The following is a 16,254-nucleotide window of genomic DNA, read 5'->3' on the forward strand; positions in this document are numbered from 1 at the left end:
AAGGGTTATTGGTTAAGGGTAGTAATTGCCATACCAGCAAGTTTCCCCCATATTTGCTTTCTTCATTTCCTTTAGGACTTGGCTATGGAAGCAGTCCAGTTCTTTTTCCCTTATGTCTGCACATCAGTACTTGAACAGAGAGATTCCCAAGGGATTCCAAAACATGTCAATTCTCAAAGAAAAAGCCAACTCTAATTTAGTAATTGCAGTCCAAAGTGAATCCATTGTTTTATTATAGAAGGCTTAGCCATCGTTGGAGGTTTACTTTGTATTGAACCTCGATCTCGCTGGGACCTCGCCTCCAAGGAAGGGACCTGTGTCCCACTGGGCTCCACTATTCCTTCCTCAGGACAAAGAGGGGTGAGATTAGGCACCTGCAGTGGGACTGGGCCAAGGGGACATAGAGAAAATGATGTCTCTATTAGAGCAGAACCAGAAGAACTTGAGGCTCCAAGCTTATTTTTCCCATACTTTGATTAGTGAAATTAAATGTTTCTAAGGCAGATTGAGTTAGTCGGTGTAGACGGAGACACAGGAGAGACTAATTTCAAATTACCTTTCCTCTTCTTGCTCATAACCACTTTAGATCTAAGAAATGCAAACAGAGATTCTTCCAAACTGGTTAGAAGGGGCGTGTGGCTTCAGCGCATGCTGGTGGCTGCACACCACTACACCCCACAATTTTATCAGCCAGGTGCTCAAGGTGACATCAGCCATCAGCAGCAGGTGGGATCCCATATGTTGAGAGTGATACTAGACAGGGGTAAACCTCCTCACACTCTGCCTGGGACCACTGCTTTTGAACATATTTATAAATGACCTAGAGTTAGGAACAACGAGTGAGGTGATCAAATTTGCTGATGATTCAAAATTATTCAAAGCCATTGAATCACAACAGGATTGTATTTGAGATTAGTCTCTCCTTGCAAGATGGGGAGATCGGGCATGCAAATAGCAGATGATATTTAATGTGGACAAGTGGAAAGTAATGCATGTAGGAAAGACCAACTCAAATTATAGCTATACAATGCAAGTTTCCACATTGAAAGTCACCACACAAGAAAAGAATCTAGATGGTGAATAAACAGTTTGAAATCCTCTGCTCAGTGTGGAGAGGTGGCCAAGAAAGCAAATAGAATGCTAGGAATTATCAGGAAAGAAATGGAATATAAAAAGAATATCATAATGTCTCTCGTTCCATAGTGTGACCACATCTTGCTTATTTATGCTGTTTTGGGCATTACATGTCAAAAAATTATAACAGTATTAGAAAAGGTACAGAGAAGGGCAGCCAAAATGCTAAAGGGGATGAAATGAGTTTTCTAAGAAGAAAGACTAAATAGGTTAGGGCTCTTTAAGCTTGGAGAAGAGATGGTTGAGGGGAAATATGATAGAGGTCAATAAAATAAAGAATTGAAAGGAACAGTTAAATCTGAATCTGTTGTTTACTTGTTTAAAAAAGTACAATGACTAGGGGATATTTCAACAAGTTACTTAGTGAAACATTTAAAACATATAGGAATTTTATTTTTTGTATTCAATGTGTAATCAAACTTTAGAATTCATTCCTGGAGGATGTAGTGAAAGCTGTTAGTGTTGGTGGCTTTTAAAATGGACATGTTCCTGGAAGAAAAATCCACAAACCATTAAGGTTTAAGCAGTAGATTACCCCAAGGTGGACATGTAAATCCACTGCTTATCTCTGGGATAAGCAGCATTGAATCTGTGTTTTTGGGATCCTGCCAGGTACTTGTGACCTGGATTGGCCACTGTTATCGAACAAGATGCTGGGTCTGATGGAACTTTGGTCTGATCCAATATGGCAGATCTTATGTTCTTATGTTCTTAAATAGATTTATTAGCTTAAATCCACTCTGAAAAATCTGGCTAATATCTGTGGGTAAGAAGAATTCACAGACTATATTCTATGTGGGCTGTTTGTAAATTGTCCTCCCCATGACCAAATCACTTCGATTTTTTTTTAATGAGGAATAAAATATTGTTATTGCCCAGGCATAGTTATTCCTTTCAAGGTGTACCTCCTAGAGTTTTGAATTAGTTTGGAATGAAATAGTCTGAAATTTCATAATGGAGAACATTGAGCATGCAAATTCTCCTACTTTTATTTATTTATTTTATTAAAAATGTATAGATCACTTAGGCCCATTTCAAAGTGGTTTAAATAATTAACTGGAAGCCAATGTAAATTGCTTAATACTGGAGTGATATTTTGTATATTACTAAAGCCTGTCAGAATGCTCATTGCAGAATGTTTTGCAATTTTAGGCCTGGATTTTCTAAGGTCGCAGACCTTAGAGAATCTGGCGGTAATGGGGGGTCTGGAGGCAGGCCTGTGAAAGCCGGCAGTGATCGCACCACCGTAGTGTTATCGCTGCCAGCTTTCACACCCAATAGCGCCACTGTGAAAGGTACTGCTATTGGGTGTGCTACTGGTTGTGATAAGGACTTACCTGTCGCCGTCAGCGAAGTCCGCCCCAACGCCGCCCCGACTCCTCCCCTTCCGGAGCGGTCTCCGCCTCAATCTAGGTATCACGTGAGATCCCTTTAGAAAATGACCCCCTTAGTGCCCGTAATGTGAACATAAGAACTCCACGGTACAAAGAATTAAAATAATCAATGCCTATGAACAGAAAACTTATAACTGTTCAAAATTCAGCAGCCCCCCAGCAGTGGTTTAAAACAACTGTTTTCTAAGTTTAAAAAAGATAGCCTTGACAACTGCATTGATGTGTGAATGCATAGAAAATCTGGAATCTAAAATGCCTGCAAGATTTTTAATTTATGATATGATGGGGAAGTCAAGACCCTCAAATTTATATATTTTATTTTTTATTGATTTATATTCTGCCTTTCAGCACTTCAAAGTGGATTGCATTCAAGTACAGGTTTATCACTGGCTGGGGTCCTTTCAAACATTATCTCAGTTTTTGACAGATTTAACAAAACCTTATTATGAGATAACCAAGCTTCCACTGTTGACTTGCAAAATGACACTAACTGAAACATGAATATCCCTGATGATGACACTGGAATATACATTTGAATGTCACTGACATATAATACATAATTTACAGTGAAACATGACAAAAGTTTGCATATGGGTGCCATATAGATAATGTCAAACTTTGTGGGAGTTCTGTTTCAATCATATACCAAGCCAAAGGACAAACAAAAAGTGGAATATAAGTAAAATTCAGGAAGACTCAATATGTATATCAATTGTTGACAATTAGAATGTATGAAGTGAATCAAGCAAGAACTTTTATCTGAGGGTCTAAATTCACTTAAGTAATTAATCAAATTGCTTAAGTGAATGGTTTACATATTGAATGCTGCGGAAATATCTAGTAATACCAAAACATAACCTTGACCTATTTCAATACCCCAACTTACTGTGTCAATAGTTGAAATCAAAAGGTTCTCTGTCCTTAGCAATTTCTGGAAACCAAACTGATAAGGATCTAAAATTGAGGAATCTTCCATAAACTCATTTAGTTATTTTAAATTCAGCTGCTTCAATCAGTTTTGTAAGAAATGGAAGTGACAATTTTATACAATAGTTTGAGAAGTGGACATACCAAAGTACACATTTGGCAAGAAGGTTTCATTAAGAGGCATAATAATGTTTGTCAAAGCAATTTCCTTTCTCAATTATTTTAATATTGACACTGGACAAGAATTCAACAGACATGACGATACATTCATATTAGTGAACATCTGAAAATAATCACTAACTGAAACTGACCAAAAGTCACCGTACTTTAAATATAAGGTAGAATAAACACAGTGTTAGTATGAAAACCCTTTGATATATGCTTACATTTGCTTTCATAAAACTACAAATTTCTCACATTGAGATGGAACTAGTAAGGTCTTAGAGATTGCTGAAATGCATGTGCATATTTGAGTCAAAGAATCCACTGTATTGTGACCTGCCTGATTGATTTGACTAAAGTACTCCCGTTTGACATTATCAACAGCAGATCTATACCACTCAAGCCATTATAGATATAACTCTGTCAACCATTGATTGAATTTTTCATCTTTTTGACTTTCCCTCTTTTCTTTTCTTTAAATATTTCTATCAATTTCTGTCCTATAATTGCGGACTACTAGTCATTAGCACTATGGTTTATGCTTTTTTTTTTTTTTTTTGTTCTACTTTGTACTGCATGTGTTCTATGGACTGAACTTTATTTCATGCATACTTTTATGTATTTTGAAAATGGCAATTAAGTTTAAAAAAGGAAGCGAAAATAGTTTAATGTCTTTGTGGTATCATTTAGAAGTATGGAACTTGCACATGGGATTTATCTTCAGTAAGATTTATGAGACTTCTGGAATATCTTAGTTTTAGAGTATTATGCAGATTTTGCTACCTGGGAACGATGGAGCATAACATTAAAGTAAAACACAATTAAAAAAATAAAACAATAGAAACATGTCTAATCTCTAACAGGATCTTAGCTATACAGAAAAAAGCAGGGACATTTCTGCAAGATAATTTGCAGATCTGGAATTTGAGTATTATCTCTCTCTATATCTCTCTATATATATCTATATCGTTCTAATATAAATCAGGGGTGCACAGACTGGGGGGGGGGGGCGCTCTGGTAGAGTATTGTGAACAATCTTGAAGAGGGGGCATGTTGGCTACCCAATTAAGGAAGAAAATAGGTTGTGCTGTCTAGACTTGGTGCCACAGAAACAATGCAAGATCAGCAGAGAAGTTGCTGCCAGACCACAGGGACATCATTGCAAGCCTGCCATGGCTTAGCAATACATCTCTTCTGGAGACCCAAGTAGAGAAGCTGCTTTTTCTGTGGTGGGCCCGGGAAAAGAGCCATTTCTGCTATAGTAGGACTGGAAGAGGAGCCACTTATACTGCAGCAGAACTGGGCATGAAAGGAGCTGCTATAGTGTTCAAAAACTCAGAAAGAACTGCCACCTTCAGGGCCAAATCAGGTAGGAGTTCTTGCTGCCAGGGATAGAGCACAGTTGCTACCCGGCTGGGGGAAAAGAAGGGATGAGGTGGGGAGGGGAATGGGCAGAAGGGCACAAAAAAGGGATGAGGGAGGGGGAGTTAGGGAGAATAAAAAGTGAAAAAAAAACTAAATGAACGAAACAAAAATAAAAAAAAGATGAGAAAACTAAGAAAAATAGAAAAAATAATAGAAAAATTAATGAAAACAATAAAAAAAAAACCCAACCACATTTGGGCAGATGGGACAGATTTTTTCCCAGCTCCTAAAATTATTTGACCTATTTAATTTTTTTTTTTAATTCCTACCCCTTACCAACTGTTTTTGGACTGTGGATTTGGGTCTGTCTGGGTGTGAAATATGTCTGTTTTTCCTGGTGACTTCTGATCTCTGTGCTTAGGTGTGTCTGCCCTCGTATTCTGGGTCTGTACCTGTCTTTGTGTCTGACTATTATGTGTTTGTGTTTAGATGTGATATGTCTGTCTGTTTATCTTCTGTCTGGGTGTGGTGGTGTTCCTAGATGAAATAAATGCCTGCTTCATGGAGCAACCAGTACAAGAACCAGCAAAAGGGGAAACTATTTTAGACCTAGTCCTTGGTGAAACACAGAATTTGGTACGAGAGAAGTGTTGGAGCCACTTGGCCACAGTGATCACAATATTATGAAATTTGACTTAATAACTGGAGGGAGCACAAAAAAGAAATCTACTATGACAGCATTTAACTTTCAAAATGGTGACTATGATAAAATGAGGAAAATTGTTAAAGAAAAGAAAGGAGCAACTGTAAAGATTAAGGGGTTGATTTTAAAAGGAACACATGCGAGTCCATGTGTGCGCGGTTTCTGGCGTGCGTATATGGACGTGCTGATTTTATAACATGCACACACACATGATATAAAATCCATTGTTAGTGCGAACTAGCAGAAAATGATACAAATTCACACTTTTCAGGTCAGTTAGGAATGAATATGTATTCCTATTGGCTGGCTGCCCTCTTATTTATTGATGTTACCAAGGTTCCCACTGAGGTGATGGTTGGGGGGGATGGGAAATGGAAACGGTTGGTAGACAAAAAAAGTAATGTGATCAGTCAATGTGACTAGAACTTGTGCCCTATCCCTGATACCGGGGGTGTTGTGATCTTCCTGCACGCAGTGCCCTATCCCTGATACCGGGGGTGTAGTGATCTTCCTGCACACATCCCAGTATCAGAGATAGGGCACTGCGTTCAGGAAGATCACAACACTCCCGGTAACCGGGATAGGGCACTGCATGCAGGAAGATCACAACACTCCCGGTATCAGGGATAGGGCACTGCATGCAGGAAGATCACAACACTACCGGTATCAGGGATATGGCACTGAGTGCAGGAAGATCACAACACTCCCGGTATCAGGGATAGGGCACAAGTTCTAGTCACATTGACTGATCACATTACTTTTTTTGTCAAGCTACCAACCGTTTCCATTTCCCATCCCCCATATATTGCAGTGGGAACATTGGTAACATGAATAAATAAGAGGGCAGCCAATAGGAATACATATTCATCCCTAAACTGACATTAACTGACCTGAAAAGTGTCAAATTGTATCATTTTCTGTTAGTGCACACTAATCGGAAAAAACAATTTTTTTTACTAAAAAATCATGCCAAACATGATTTTCTTCTCCTGCCAGACGATTTCAATCGTCAAGATGATCGGGCACACGATTCACATCCCTAATGTGCAGTAGGCTTCCCCAGTTCCCTCCCTATCCACTCTAATTAAGGAGCGGAATGGGAGGGAACTACCCTATACCCCTATCTAACCTTCCTACCTTTTCCCATCTCCTTCATGACCCGTACCCCCTACCTAATTATTAGGGGGTTTTTTTATTTTCTTCTTCAACTTCAGAGTTTAAGTAACCTCCACACACCGGCTGGCTGCTGGCACATGCTTCCCCAGGTCAGCAGCTAATGGCAATGTCCTGGTGCGCTCCTCAGCCTGCCCCTTTGGAGATACCCGGCACTTCTGCATGTACCGGGGTTTACGCGCATGGCCAGGCCCATTGTAAAATGTGTGCAGCACACACAAGGCCTGACCATGCAAGTAAACTTTGAAATTTACCCACGTAGCCTTTTTAAAATCTGGGTGTAGGTGTTTAGTTCAGGCATGGATGTTTAAAAATACTATCTTGGAAGTCCAGAACAGATGTATTCCATGCATTAGAAAAGATAGAATGAAGCCTAAATGACTACAGGCATGATTTAAAGGTGAGCTGAGAGAGGCCATAATAGCTAAAAGAACATTTTCAAGAAATGGAATAGGGATCCAAATGAAGAAAACCGGAAACTGTATAAGCACTGGCAAGTCAGATGCAACGCATTGATAAGGAAGGCAAAGAGAAAATTTGAAAAGAAGCTTGCCATGGAAGCAAAATCTCATATTTTTTTCAGGTACATTTGATGTAAAAAGCCTGCGAGGGAGTCAGTTGGACCATTAGATAGTCAGGGTAAAAGGAGCTCTTAGGGATGACAAAGCCATAGCAGAGAGATTAAATTAATTATTTGCTTCTGTATTCACTGAGGAAAATGTAAAAAATATACCTATGCCAGAAATGATATTCAGAAGTGATGATTCAGAGGAACTGAAACAAATCTCAGTGTACCTGGAAAATGTACTAGGGGAAATTGACAAACTAGAGTAGCAAATTACCTGGACTAGATGGCATATATCCCAGAGTACTGAAAGAACTGAGTAATGAAATTGCGGACCTGCTATTGAAAATTTTTAAACTATCAATAACATCACCTATGGTACCTGGAGGTTACCAATGTAATACCAGTTTTTAAAAAGGGAACAAGGTATGATCCAGAAAATTACAGACCAGTTAGTGTGATGTCTATGCCACGCAAAATGGTAGAAGCTATCATAAAGAATAGAGATGTGAATCGGAACCGGAATCGGTTCGGATTCCGGTTCCGATTCACATCGTGGTTGTTTTTTTCATCCGGCCCGATCACAGTTTTGTTTATCGGCTGCGCCCGAGCCGAAAAACAAAAAACCCACCCAACCCTTTAAAACTAATCCCTTAGCTTCCCCCCCACCCTCCCGACCCTCCCCCAAAAACATTTTACAGATACCTGGTGGTCCAGTGGGGGTCCCGGGAGCGATCTCCTGCTCTCAGGCCGTCGGCTGCCACTAATAAAAATGGCGCCGATGGCCTTTGCCCCTACCATGTGACAGGGTATCCGTGTCATTGGCCGGCCCCTGTCACATGGAGGGAGCACTGGATAGCTGGCGCCATCTTTAAAAAATGGCGCGGGCCATCCAGTGCTCAGATATCGCTCACTCTCAACCACAAAAAAACAGAAATTCTACACATCTCACACAAACCCACCAGGTACCTGTAAAACGTTTTTTGGGGGGTCGGGAGGGTGGGGAAAGCTAAGGGATTAGTTTTAAAGGGTCGGGGTGGGTTTAGGGGTTATTTTTGTGTGCCATTTTTCCAGCCCTCCCCCAAAACGATGAGACCCCCCATGAACAATATCGTGGGGTTTTCCTATCGTTTTGGGGGAGCCCCCGATTTCTGATGATTTTGAAAATATCGATGATATTTTCAATCGTCCGAAGCCTGATTCACATCCCTAATAAAGAACAAATTTGCTGAGTATATAGATAAGCATAGTTTAATGGGACACAGCCAACATGGATTTAGCCAAGGGAAGTCTTACCTCACAAATCTGCAACATTTATTTGAGGGTGTAAATAAACAAATGGATAAAGGTGAGCCAGTGATATAGTGTAGCTATATTTTCAGAAAGCATTTGACATTCTCTCGTGAGAGACTTCTCAGGACATTAGAAAGTCATTGGATAGGGGGCAGTGTCCTATTTTGGATTTCCAACTGGTTAAAAGATAGAAAATAGAGAATAGGGTTAAATGGTAAATGTTCTCAATGGAAAAAGGTGAATAGTGGAGTGCCCGAGGGATCTGTTCTGCAATAACTGCTTTTTAATATATTTATAAATGACCTAGAAATGGGATCAACAAGTGAGGTGATCAAATTTGAAGATGACACAACATTATTCAAAGTTAAATCACACAAGGATTGTGAGAATTTACAAGAAGGCATTGCAAAACTGGGAGACTGGGCATACAAATGGCAAATGAAATTTAATGTGCACAAGTACTTAAGGAAGAGTAACCCACATTATAGCTACAGAATACAAGGTTCTACATTAGGAATTACCACTCAGGAAAAGGATCTAGATGTCATCATTGGGAAAGGATTGGACAATAAAACAGAATATCATAATGCCTCTGCATTGCTCCATGGTTCAACCGCACCTTGAGTATTGTGTGCAGTTCTGGCCACTATATCTCAAGAAAGATATAGCAGAATTAGAAAAGGTACAGAAAATGGTAACCAAGATGATAAAGGGGATAGAACAATTCCCATATGAAAACTGACTAAAGAGTCAGCTTGGAGAAGAGACAGCTGAGGGAGATATGATAGAGGTGTATAAAATAATCAGTGGAATGGAACAAGTAAAAGTTAATCAGTTGTTCACTCTTTCAAAAAGTTCAAAAACCAGGGGACATACAATGATACTACTATGTGATATATTTAAAACTAATAAGAGAAAATGTTTTTTAATCAACACATATTTAAGCTTTTGAATTCTTTGTCGGAGGATGTGGTGAAGCTTGTAGTAGCCCTCTTTGTTAGGTTGATATGTGTTTTTTCATGTTGAGTTCTGAGTCCAGAATGATACCAAGGTTTTTTACTTCATTGGTGAGATTGGTATTTGGTTGAGTGGGGGTGATGTCTTTGATGGTTTTTGTGGTGGGTTTGTGTGAGGTGTAGAATTTCTGTTTTTTTGTGGTTGAGAGTGAGCGATATCTTAGTGAGGAGGTGTTTTATTTGGATGGAGAGGTATTCCCATAATGAAATGGTGTTTGGTATGTTTTCTTTGATGGGGAGAAGAATCTGGATGTCATCTGCGTAGATGTAATTACATCTGTTTGATGTAAATCGCATCCTCATTTATTTATATGTTACTTCGTTATATCTGTTCGATGTAAAACGCCTTCCCAGGCGCCAATTTCAGTTACACTGTAAACCGATGTGATATCCCTGATGAACGTCGGTATATAAAAATTTTAAATAAATAAATAAATAAATGAGACATCCAGGCTGGAGAGGAGTTTACAGAGAGGGAGTCTATATATATATATATATATTGAACAGGGTGGAGGAGAGAGAGGATCCTTGAAGTACGCCATGGGGGAGCAGGAATTCTTCTGATTCACAGTTGTTGAGGCGAACTTTGTAGGATCTGTTGGATAGGTAGGATCTAAACCATTTGAGGGTGTTTTCACCTAGCCCAATCTCCATTAGTCGGGTTAGTAGTATGTCATGGTTTATGGTACTGAATGCAGCAGAGATGTCCAGTAGGATGAGAAGGTAGGAATGAATGTCGTCGTTGCCTCTTAATACTGTGTCTGTGAGAGATAGGAGGAGAGTCTTGTTGCTGAGGGATTTTTCTGAAACCATGTTGGGTGGATACAGAATGCTTTGGTTTTCTAAGTATTCAGAGAGTTGGAGATTCATGTGCTTCTCGATGATCTTGGATATGAATGAGAGGTTTGAGATGGGTCTATAGTTGGAGAGGTCAGTGGGTTGAGATGTGGTTTTTTGAGAATGTATTTGATTATGGCACATTTCAGGGCTTCAGGGAAGATGCCTTGTTTAAGTGAGGTGTTTATTATGTCTGCAATGGGTTTGGCAATGAGATCTGGCATGAGTTTGAGTCTTGACTGGGATGGGGTCAATGGGGTGTATGGCTGGGTTTATTTTCTGAATGATTTTCTTTATTTCAGTTAAAGCAATACATTTGAAATTGGACCAGGTGGGGTGTGTGGTGTTGGGTAGGGTTGGGATTTCTTCATTTGTGTGGGGGTTGGGGTTTATGAGTTTGGTAATTTTATCTGAGAAGAAGCTGGCAAGTTCTTCGCAGGTCTTTGCATTGTTGCCTGTGATTGGAGAAAGGTGGTTGGGTTGCATCCGTTTGGAGACGAGGTCAAATAGGGCTCTGGGGTTGTATTGGTCTTGATGGATTTTCTTTCCGTAGAATTCTCACTTGGCTTTATCTGTGTCAGTTCTGTATCTGTCGAGGTGGGGTGGAGTAGGATGTCTTCTCCAGGTTTTTTCAGCTTGTTTGAGTAGTCTTTTGGTGTTTTTCAGCTCAGGGGTGTACCATGGTGTTTTGTAGGGGTTGTTGTTGGTGATTGCTTTGGAAATGATGGGGCATTTGGTTTTGGCAATTTCAGCGTTTATGTAAATCCAGGAATTGATGGCTGTGTTTGGATCATTGAGGTCTAAGGTAGTTAGGGCACTGGGGTGGGCTTCAGTAAGGTCTTCACTGGAGCAAGATTTGTGGAAGTCGATGTATTTTTTGGAGGAGTTGTATTTGGTGTGAATGATTTTGAGTTGAAGGATGGTCTGGATGAGTTTATGGTCTGACCATGGGATGCTGGTGGTGATGGGAGGGCTGTTGGAGGTTGAGATTTTGTTGTTGATGAATATCAGATCGAGGGTGTGTCCTGATTTTTGGGTCGGGGAATATATGATTTGCTTGAAACCCATTGCAGTCATGGTGTCAAGGAGGAGTTTGCATTGAAGTGGGAGGGGGTGGTGTCCATATGGAGGTTAAAGTATCCTAATATAATTGCAAGTAGGGCCGTGTTGATTTGGGAGGAGTTGGTTTCAATGAGGGTGGATAGGTTATGATCTATGCATTTAGAGGGGTGTATAGTAGGAGATTTGGAGGTTTTTAGATTTGAAAAGGCCTATTTCTAGGGGGGGGGGGGGGGGCGGGTGATATGTTGATGGGGATGCATGTGAAGTTGAATTTTTTAAGGGCCAGAAGGAGAAAGCCACCTCCTTTTTTTTTTTTTTTTGCAGAACTGCAGAAATCCACTGCATATCCCTAGGATAAGCAGCTTCGAATCTATCTACTCCTTGGAATCCTGCTAGAATTTTGTGACCTGGATTGGTCACTGTTTGAAACAGGATACTGGGCTTGATGAATCTTTAATCTAACCCAGTATGGCAAGTCTTACATTGTTAGGTTCTTATGTTCATATGTTGCCTTATCGACTATGTATTAATCTGTAATGCAATAGATGTGATCTAAACTAGCTTGGAGCTAATCCTTTAACAGCTTTGATGTTTAAATGGAATATTTTAAACTTTAAATAAGCTTCAACAGTATGCCATTGTAAAGAGCCAGCATTTTATCCCATGCATTGTCTGTTTGGCTGAAGTCTCCAGTGTTTGTTGCACTTTAGAAACTATTTAATGTACATGGATACAGAACAAATTAAGGTCTTCAGCAAGGTTCCTGAAAGATCTCAAGCATAACTCTGAAGGTTCTTGAATAGTATGAAGGCCAAGCTAAATACTGCTTTAGCACCAAAGGGTAATATGGGAAGGATTTTTTATTTTTGTTTTTACTTATTGCATTATCCTAGGCTAATTGGAAGCATACATCTAAAGAGTTAACATGAAATGAATATATCTAGATCATAGTTTTCATTTTGATTGTGCATATTAGCTAGACTCTTTAACTTTAAGTAACTTTTAATGCCTGACTTTTATGTTGTATTTTATTTGCAGGTTTTTCCACTTTACTGAACTGAAAAATGTCTTTGCAAGAACAATGTCATTCTCACAAGATACTATTGTCTTATTAAAGGATTACAATTTTACCAAGAGTGGAGAGAAAGGATGCTGCCATTATAATAGTAGGTGATTTGTAATTCAACCACTGTGTTATAAGGGGAACTCTTTATATTTATTAATTAAAAAAAAAAATTATTGCTGTGAGTTTTAGGAAGTAAAAGACTTTACTATCACTTCACAAACAGAAATAGAAGTCTTGAAGTTCATAACTTATTATCCAGTGGTCTTTTAGGTAGTACCTACTGACTACATTCATTCGTGTTATTTTCTGATGGTATAGATCTCGTGAGCTGATTTTCTCATTAATAGGTTGCAATATTTATTATTTATAATATCAGTTGTAATGCTTGCTGCAATATAGAAATCTTTTGGTGTGTTTCATACAGTTAGGAAAATTGTTAAACATAATTAAGTTCTACAAGTTAAAATTAATACTATCATTAAAAATACATTTTGGTCATTTTTTCCCTCTTTTTCTCCATTAGGGATGTGCAAGCAAAATATGTTTAGTTTGGTTTGGTTTTTTTTCATTTTCAGCCCATTTTTGTCAAATTTTAGTTTTTGTTTGCTTTGTTTGCTTTTGTTTGCTTTGGGTTTTTTTGTTCAGCAAATAAAATGTACTATCTGCAAAGACTGCACACTATGGCCTGGATTTTCTAAGTTCGCAGAAATTAGAAAATCTGGTGGTGGCGAGAGGCAGGCCTCCGAAAGCCGGCAGCGATCGCACCACCACCGGTGCAATCGCTGCCTGCTTTCGCAAACCAATAGCGCCACCGTGAAAGGTGGTGCTATTGGCCGCATTACTGACAGCGATAAGGCTCCTTACCTTTTCACCATCAGCGATGTCTTCGTGGCGTCCGCCCTGGTGCCACCCCGACTCCTTCCCTTCTGGTGCAGACGCTGCCCAGAATCTGCTACGATCTAGGTATTGCACACAAAAAGGGACTTTTCACATGCGATACCTTTGGAAAATGACCCCCTATATGCTGAAATGAAAAATCTGAAATTTTTCAAATTGTTTTACATTAAGAAAAAAAAACAAAGAAAATGGCCTCATTTGGTTCAGCATGCACATTTAGACATGCACATCCCTGTTCTCATTCTCTGGACTCATTTTTCTACAGACTACTAATTGTATTCCTATGACAAAATCCATTAGAAAATTGACTTTTCCCCCATCCATCTTTAATATTTGATGTCAGTGCAAAATATTTTAATTATGAAGAGATTCATTAACCCAAATTTATGGCTTAGAAATATGTCCAAACAAGGGCCACTGGAATAGCAAACCATCAAAATCACAGTCAATATCGAGAAGGAATGTCAGTAGGTCATGTTGTCCAAGATATTTCGAAAGTTAGAACTTAAATTTTTATTGAATCACAAAAATGTGTCAAATCTATGAGGTTTTTAGAGTCCATTTGAATGGACTGTTTATCTGGGCTTACATTTCTTCTTGTTATTGAGTTGGACATATTTCTAATAGTTATTTGTTGACTTACAATATCATTAATTTTGTTTGCCTTGATGAAAAAATACATTTCAGAAGCCCTGCATATCTTAGAGAAAAACAAATGAAACCCCTTAAGCAGGATTATAGAACCAGTCACCTCTATGACTTGCTTAAGATGTTGTCAACATCATAACAATATATGCCTTACTTCTTTGCTTTCATCAACATCCAGAATTGGGCATGGGAAACACATTGAACTTTTTCCTGCTCTGATGTCTGCTCAGACTAAAGATCAGATGTCAAAACAACTTTCACACTTGACAACCTCATTTTCTCATTGAAATTTGACCCCCAAAATCTCTAGGGTTGAAACTCCATAGTAATTATTGATGAAAAGAAAAAACAGAAAAGCAAAAGACTCATTTTAATTATTTGTAAAAAAAAAGAAAAAAAAAAGGCTACCTTAATTAGAAAGAAATTAAAGGGAATATGAAGCAGAAGGAAAGTTCATGTGTGAAGAAATCCTCCCCCCCCAAAAAAAAAAAAAAAGCTAAATAATATCATTCCCTTTGCAAATTTTGTAGGCAATTTTCAAAAGGATTTATATGCTTAAAACTTGGTTTTATGCATATAAATGGGTTTTCAAAATTGCTCCAAGAAATGCTACTTTTATGTGTGAAAATCCTTTTGAAAATTACCCCTTAGTCTTGCATCATTATCTGATCAACAACACTGCATTTCAAGAAGGAACAGTCTTTTCCTCAACACACTTGATTCTGTTCTAAACTTATACCAGCCTTAAGCATAGGTAAACATATTTGGGCCATGGGATTGCAAGAGGTGTAGAAATAGTGTATATGCAGGTATTTATAGATATACCTATGAAAGATGTAGAAGGTGTGAATGGAATGCATATGGTGGCTCCCAATTATCTTTTTCAATCTATGGTGGAGATATATCCAGCTAGCTACATATTTATCAATTATCTCTCTCTCTCTCTCTCTCTCTCTCTCTCTCTCTCTCTCTCTCTCTCTCTCGATATATAGATATATATATATATATATATACAGAGAGATAATATATATATATATACAGAGAGAGAGATATTTGAATTTTTACAATAGTTTATGTTCAGAGATTTTCAGATGAATCAATCCTTATGAGCAATATCCTCTCTTACCTTGAATTATTGTGGTTTATTTATTTATTTATTTATTTAAAAATGTTTATATACCGCTTTTACAATTCGAAAGAATTAATCAAAATGGTTTACAACCAAACATGCATAATAAAAACATAACAGTTAAAACAAATTAAAACTAACAATTAAAATATTAACACAATAAACATTCAAGACCTGCGGTTTTTTAAACAATAAAAAATAACAAACGGAGTGAATGAAAGAGAAATTTTGTATGGGTATTATGTGAATTGTAGAAGATGGAACTATTGTAATGAATGAATGAATGTTTTTATTATGAATTAGAAGATAAGGAATATGCTTTCTGAAATAGATAAGTCTTAAGTGATTTTTTCAACTGTTGAGTAGAAGAGGTGAGACGAAGATGATCTGGGAGTGAATTCCATAAAACAGGACCTGCAACTGAAAATGCTCTTTTTCTGGTTATTTCGAGTTTTGCCAATTTGACGGTTGGGATATCTAATACATTTTTTGAAAAGGATCTGAGATGTCTAGAGGGTTTATATATACGGAGATTTGTACATAGCCAAGTAGAAGAGGTGTTATAGATAAGAGAATGGATGATTGATAATACTTTGAATTGAATTCGATACTTGATCGGTAACCAATGAAGAGAAAGTAAGACCGGAGTAATGTGAGTTCTACGTGAGGTACCTACAAGCAACCGAGCGGCAGAATTCTGGATCAATTGTAAAGGGTATAAAGCAGAATCAGATAATCCTAAGAATAAGGCGTTACAATAATCCATACCCGAAAAAATTAGGGACTGTAAAACTGTACGATAATCGTTGAAAAACAGAAGAGGTCAAATTCTTTTCAATAAATGCAATTTATAGAAGGATTTTTTTGTTATATTAGAAATATG

At 38.2% G+C, this 16,254-nt stretch overlaps 1 protein-coding gene across 6 annotated transcripts in view; it reads left to right on the forward strand.

The window, feature by feature from the left end:
- Positions 1 to 16,254, forward strand: part of PCDH11X (protocadherin 11 X-linked) — a 3,021,270-nt gene that overhangs the window by 29,185 nt on the left and 2,975,831 nt on the right. For 4 of the 6 annotated variants that reach the window (XM_029606604.1, XM_029606602.1, XM_029606606.1 and 1 more), the window contains exon 2: positions 12,670 to 12,797. The exons of the other annotated variants lie outside the window; for them this stretch is intronic. The gene's annotated coding sequence lies outside the window, so the exon portion shown is untranslated. The remainder of the gene's footprint in view (positions 1 to 12,669; positions 12,798 to 16,254) is intronic. 6 annotated transcript variants of the gene reach the window in all.

Source organism: Rhinatrema bivittatum, chromosome 6 (genome assembly GCF_901001135.1).
Source record: "Rhinatrema bivittatum chromosome 6, aRhiBiv1.1, whole genome shotgun sequence".
In the NCBI taxonomy this organism is placed as follows: Eukaryota; Metazoa; Chordata; class Amphibia; order Gymnophiona; family Rhinatrematidae; genus Rhinatrema; species Rhinatrema bivittatum.